We start from the raw sequence: 5,580 nt of genomic DNA, 5'->3' as shown, positions 1-5,580 counted from the left end.
GGATAAGTCCAGTAAACCAAATTTAAATGGACACTGTCATTAAAATGTCTGAGCTGCAACAAATATGTCAGAATTAACCAATAATTGGCCAAAACAGTTATTTATTCTGCTCTCTATAGCTCAAATCTTGTACTGTTACATAAAAATGCCAAAAATCTCCCAACTTTCATTAAAAAGGTGCCCATGATACACACTGAGCCACAAAATATATTGTTGATATTGTAATTATTGTGGCAGGCCTACAGATGGACGTGACTGACAGGTGGATTAGCCAATCAAATCTGTGTATCATTCGTTCATTAGTTTTTCAATATAAAACCAAAAATAAGAAAACAAACAAACAAAAAAAAAAAAAATGCTATTTTCTTCCTTGTTTGCCTCCAAAACCAAAATGAAAAAACAGATAATGATTTTTTTTTTTCAGTTTTTGATTTTGTGTAAGTAGCTCAAGCTAACATAATTTATATGTAACAAACTATATTGCAATAACAGTCTTTTTTTTTTTTTTTTTTTTTTTCTTATTGCTAAACTGTGGGTTAGTGGGCTTAAACTTTTATATACTGCCACTGCTCCATTACAGGTATACATTTCATAAGCCCAAATTTTACCTTGTGATTTCCCCATGCATCTTCCGCCATTTGCATCAACATCAATAGCTTTACAAGTGGACAACCTGTTCTATATGTTTCTATAAGGACGAATCAGTCTTCGAGCCTGAGAAGTAGTACATACGAGAGAGAGGCCACACTAACATTGTGTTGCGTGAATATCCCTCTTTCCTATAGTCCAATTACCTCACCGCTGATATCCACTCTGGTCAACAGCACGCCGTTTGCACCTTTTCTAATCAGAGCCACTTGAGCTGATAACCGGGCACACAGCAAGACATACCTCCCCTCTGACTCCTCTCTCCTCTCTCGCTTCATTCTTTCTCACCTCTTTCACTCCACTCTGTCTTTCCTATCTCTCTCTCTGTCTCCACGGTCTCTATATCCTCTCCCTTTCTCTCTCTCTCCTTCCTCTCAACCCATTCATTCACCGTCCACTCTCTTCTTAGCTTCCTTTCTCTGTGTCCTCTCTTTTTCTAGGCTCTCTCTTTCTCTCCCTCTTGTGTTTTATTGTCTGTGAATGTCTGTCTCCTCATTCTCTCCATTCCATCCCCTTCGCTCCCTTTCTCTCACTCTCATTTTACCCCCCTCTCACTCCTTTCTCTCTCATCACTCTCTCCTTTCATTCTCACGTCTTTCTCTTCTCCACTCCCCCTCGTTTTATTCTATGTCCCACTCCATCTCTCCACCCCCCCTTTCTCTCCTCTCTATCCACCCCCTCTCTCCCCCTATTTTTCTCTTCTCTCTACACCCCTCCCCCTCTTTCTCTCTCTCTCTACCCCCTCATCCCCTCTTTCTCTCCTCTCTCTCCATCCACCTCCCTCTCTTTCTCTCTCTCCATCCTCTCATCCCCCTCTTTCTTTCCTCTCTCTCCCCTCTTCCTCTCCCTCCACCTCTGTTCTCCTCTCTCTCTTCATTCCCCTCCCTACCCATTTTTCTCTCCTCTCTATCCACCCCCTCTCTCCCCCTATTTTTCTCCTCTCTCCACCCCTCCCTCTCTTTCCTTCTCTCTCTCTCTCCACCCTCTCATCCCCCTCTTTCTTTCCTCTCTCTCCCCTTCCTCCCTCTCTTCCTCTCCCTCTCTCTCCACCCCCTCCCTCCACCTCTGTTCTCCTCTCTCTCTTCATCCCCCTCCTGCCCCCTCTTTCTCTCCCTGTCTCTCCACCCCTCCCTTTCCCTTCTTTCTCTCCTCTTTCTCTTCATCCCCCTCCCTCCCCCTCTATCTCTCTCCTCTCTCTCTTCTGTGAGTCCCCCGTGCTCCCTCCAGGTACAAAGTGGTGAAATGACATTCCCGGCTCACACAGGACTCAACTGGGCGTGTGAAAAACTCATTTCTTCAGGAACACCTCATATTCCTCTCCGAGCTTCCCCGCGAGCCTCTTGACCTTGATCACACGGCTGTCAGGGGGGAGAAAAAATACCCCTCCCCTGGGTTCTCATTTAGGCTCCATCCACAACAGGCTTTTTTTTTTTTTTTTTTTTTACAGAATCTTCCTTTTTTGTCAGGGATTTACAGAGAGATTGAAGAACAGATATCGAACACAATACTTCCCTCTAAACAAGTAGTCGATTAAAGTCCTGTGCATCGATTCAAGGACTAAAAGGTTGTTACTTTAGACTGGTAAAAGCTCTCAAAGTTTAAGATAAGATAACTTTTATTAGTCCCACAGTAGGGAAATTAGAGTGTTGCAATGCTTAGCTCAAGAAAAGCAAAAGGAAAAAAAAAAGAAAAAGAAAACGGAACATGTAATCAAATCAAAATTAGGATAAATGCGTTAACTATGAAAACACTTAAAGATTTTTAATTGGTTGCAACCTGACTGCAAGACTGGCTCAGGATTGTGCAGAGTATGTCAGTGATGGAAAGAATAACATATCATCTTAAAGTGAAAGGGTATAAATACGATGAGCAATGGGAAAAGTGGAATGCATTCATAAATGACACCAGTAAAACAAAATAGTACTTTAAAGTGTCATTACCAAATAGGCCTTTAATCATAATCAATAAATCAATTAATCGTACGATAACTTTTAATGAGCTCGATAACTTTTTCAGCCGCGATAAATTCTATTTGCATGCTTGTTTGTTTTCCTTGTCTCTCTCTCGCTCTCAAATACACTGAATGTTAAAAGGCTTCTTTTAAAAAGCGTAATGATTAGTGATGGGTGAATGGAGCCTCGTGAAGCATTGACACCTCAGTCGCAATATTGTCTGGTTTGACGTGTCTGAGGCCTTGGAGAAACACTGACCTCCACTGACACTGACAAATTTAAGAATAAGACAATACTTGTGTGCAGAGCATACGCCATACCTAACAACAACAATTATAATGATGATTTAAAATAATATGTGAAGAGCAACATAACATAGCATGCTGTAAATAAGAAAATAGGTTACCTTGTTAGGTGGAATTAGATCAAAGTGATCCCAAACCATGGATGGCTTTTTTCCACTTGTAGATGCCACTGGAATTGAAACAAATGCCAAAAGTCACCAAAATCACCACTAACGTCACACAATACTCCTCACTACCCAACATTTTTAAGAAATATTGGTGCATCTTTTATACTGTAGCTGTTCAGAGTGGACCATTCGCTGAGCCAATGAAATGCTTCAATACACTGAAGCGATTGACACGCAGAGCGAAGCAGTAGGGGGAGGGACCGACACTTCGACACTTTGGTCACGTGAGCGGCTGCTGCGAGACGAGCTCTGAGGCAGTGCTCCGAAGCAATTTGTTTAAGAAGGAAGGAGACGTGCTCCGGATCTCTGTCTCATTTGCCCATCACTAGTAATGATGCTTGAACCAACACAGCGGATGCGCGAGTAGCCTGAGTGCAGAAAGCACCGCTGTCTGTGCGGCTAACATGAAGCTGCAACACAAGCTAGCACCGCTGTCAAAGTGACAAAACAGTTCATCACCGTGTGCCAAAACAAGTCACAATGCCAAATCAACAGCCACATGCATCAAATTCAGCGAGTGCGCAAATGACGAGAAGAAATGTCTCAAACCTCAGCAGCTGACATACACCCATACCCGATCGACACCACTAGCCCGAGAACCCGAAATACACCGAAATCCCACAAGACACTGACACAATACCAGACAGGACAGAGGCTCCCTCATAGAGAAAGAGGATCCCGTGTCGTGGGTTAATATGAACATTTAAAACCAAAGTGACGAGGGTCACAGCAGCAGCCACAGAAAGAGAGGCCTCAATATTCCAATGTAAGTCAATGACTAAAATAACTTTTAAGGGCAATTTTGTTACAGAGACTTAATAATCCATTTTATTTAATGCTTTGGTTGTGTTTGATTCAGCAATGGTTGATTCAAGTGCATTTTTGTTAACAACTTCTTGCTGTAAGCCAGACTACATTAGGCTGTTCTTATGTTAACAGATCTGTTTTATTTAGGCCTATTGTTTTTGTTTGTCCTACAGTTCCTGTGTTAAATGTTCTTTAGAAAGTCAAGTTTATTGATCTTTGAAAGGGTGTATTTGTATTTTTATTCCATGGTCATTATATTAGTTGAAATTGGTTTCAAAATGTCAATACTATTGTTTATCGGAATAAATTCTTGGTCAATTAATCGTCCAGCAAAATCTGTTATCGTTACAGGCCTATTACCGAATGCATGTTTAAATAAGAACTTGTAACTAAAGACTGTTGATACATTGTTTTTGATTTATATTGTTTTTGTATGTTTTTGAAATGTTACCAAAAAACAATAAAAACACAGTTACAAAAAACAAAAACAAACAAAAAAACACCTAGTATACAGTGAAGTACTAGAGAACAGTCTCTTCATCAGTTAAAAGGCAGTGTAAATTCTGCTGTGGTCCATTATAAATACTTGCTAATGCTAATAAATAATAATAATAAATCATTTGGTCGACTAAGACACCAGTGACCAATGAACTGCCTAAAAGACTAAAAGCGTATAGGTCTAATTCCTGAAAATGTTCTCTTCCACATGAACCACAGTCATTGCAGTGCCTGGTGTTGGAAATACACATTGTCCGAGTTGTTTGCTCTGGTCTAGACGTTCAAGGTTCCTGTCTCTCAGCTCACAACAGTACATTTGTCTCCAGAGCTTTTAGTTGGACTGATGGGGCATTATTAATTGATGATTCAGAGGCTATAGTCTGTCAAAACAATTCAAACTAGTCTTTGCTTTGACATGAGTAACAAGTGAATTTTCAAAGCACATTTACAAGTCAATTCAACAGTGACCTTGTGTATTATATGTGTTATACTGCACAGTTGTCATTGTATTTGTTGGATTACTTAGATATGTGGTATTTTAAAAGTTTCTGCACATTTTTACACCAAACGTTGTTGTGGGGGGATATTTTGCTCTAAAACAAACAAGTGTTTCTATTCATCAAGATGAAATACTGAAGTGAAGTAAAGAAGTGAAGTAAAGAAAATAATCTAAAAGGAAAATAATTGTAAATCCACCTCCACTGCACACAATTATGAATGAATAAAAAATAAACAATATCTATATCTATCTAAAATGATTATGCCAAAGTTCTTAAAGGTGCATTGTGTAACTTTTCTGCTGGAGGGTCCATCTAATGCTCTTCATGTTATTGCTTTGTCTGGAATGTTTCACAGTACGGCATTTAGGGATGGGCATGATTAGTCGATTAATCGATAATTGATCATTAAGAATTTCATCGATTACGTTCATTTTCATTGACAATCTGAATGTAGGTTGCTGTGCGTAGCGTGACTAAACAGGAGTCTGTACATGTAGCTCTCTGCACTCAGAAGGAGCGAGCAGACACGGTCGATCAGTCTGCAACGTGCCAAAGCACAAATGCCTATTTAACGATGACTTGTACAAAAAATTCCACGCTTTCCATTCTGGTTGGGACAAGTGTGAGGCCATGTGCACAGTGTACAAAGCAAGCACATATATTTTGGTGTCCAGTGGGAAAAAGCTCACCAGGAAACCGAAAA

Source organism: Boleophthalmus pectinirostris, unplaced genomic scaffold, assembly GCF_026225935.1.
Source record: "Boleophthalmus pectinirostris isolate CB_2022bp ecotype Guang Dong unplaced genomic scaffold, ASM2622593v1 HiC_scaffold_10, whole genome shotgun sequence".
NCBI lineage: Eukaryota > Metazoa > Chordata > Actinopteri > Gobiiformes > Gobiidae > Boleophthalmus > Boleophthalmus pectinirostris.
This window is presented reverse-complemented; position numbering follows the sequence as displayed.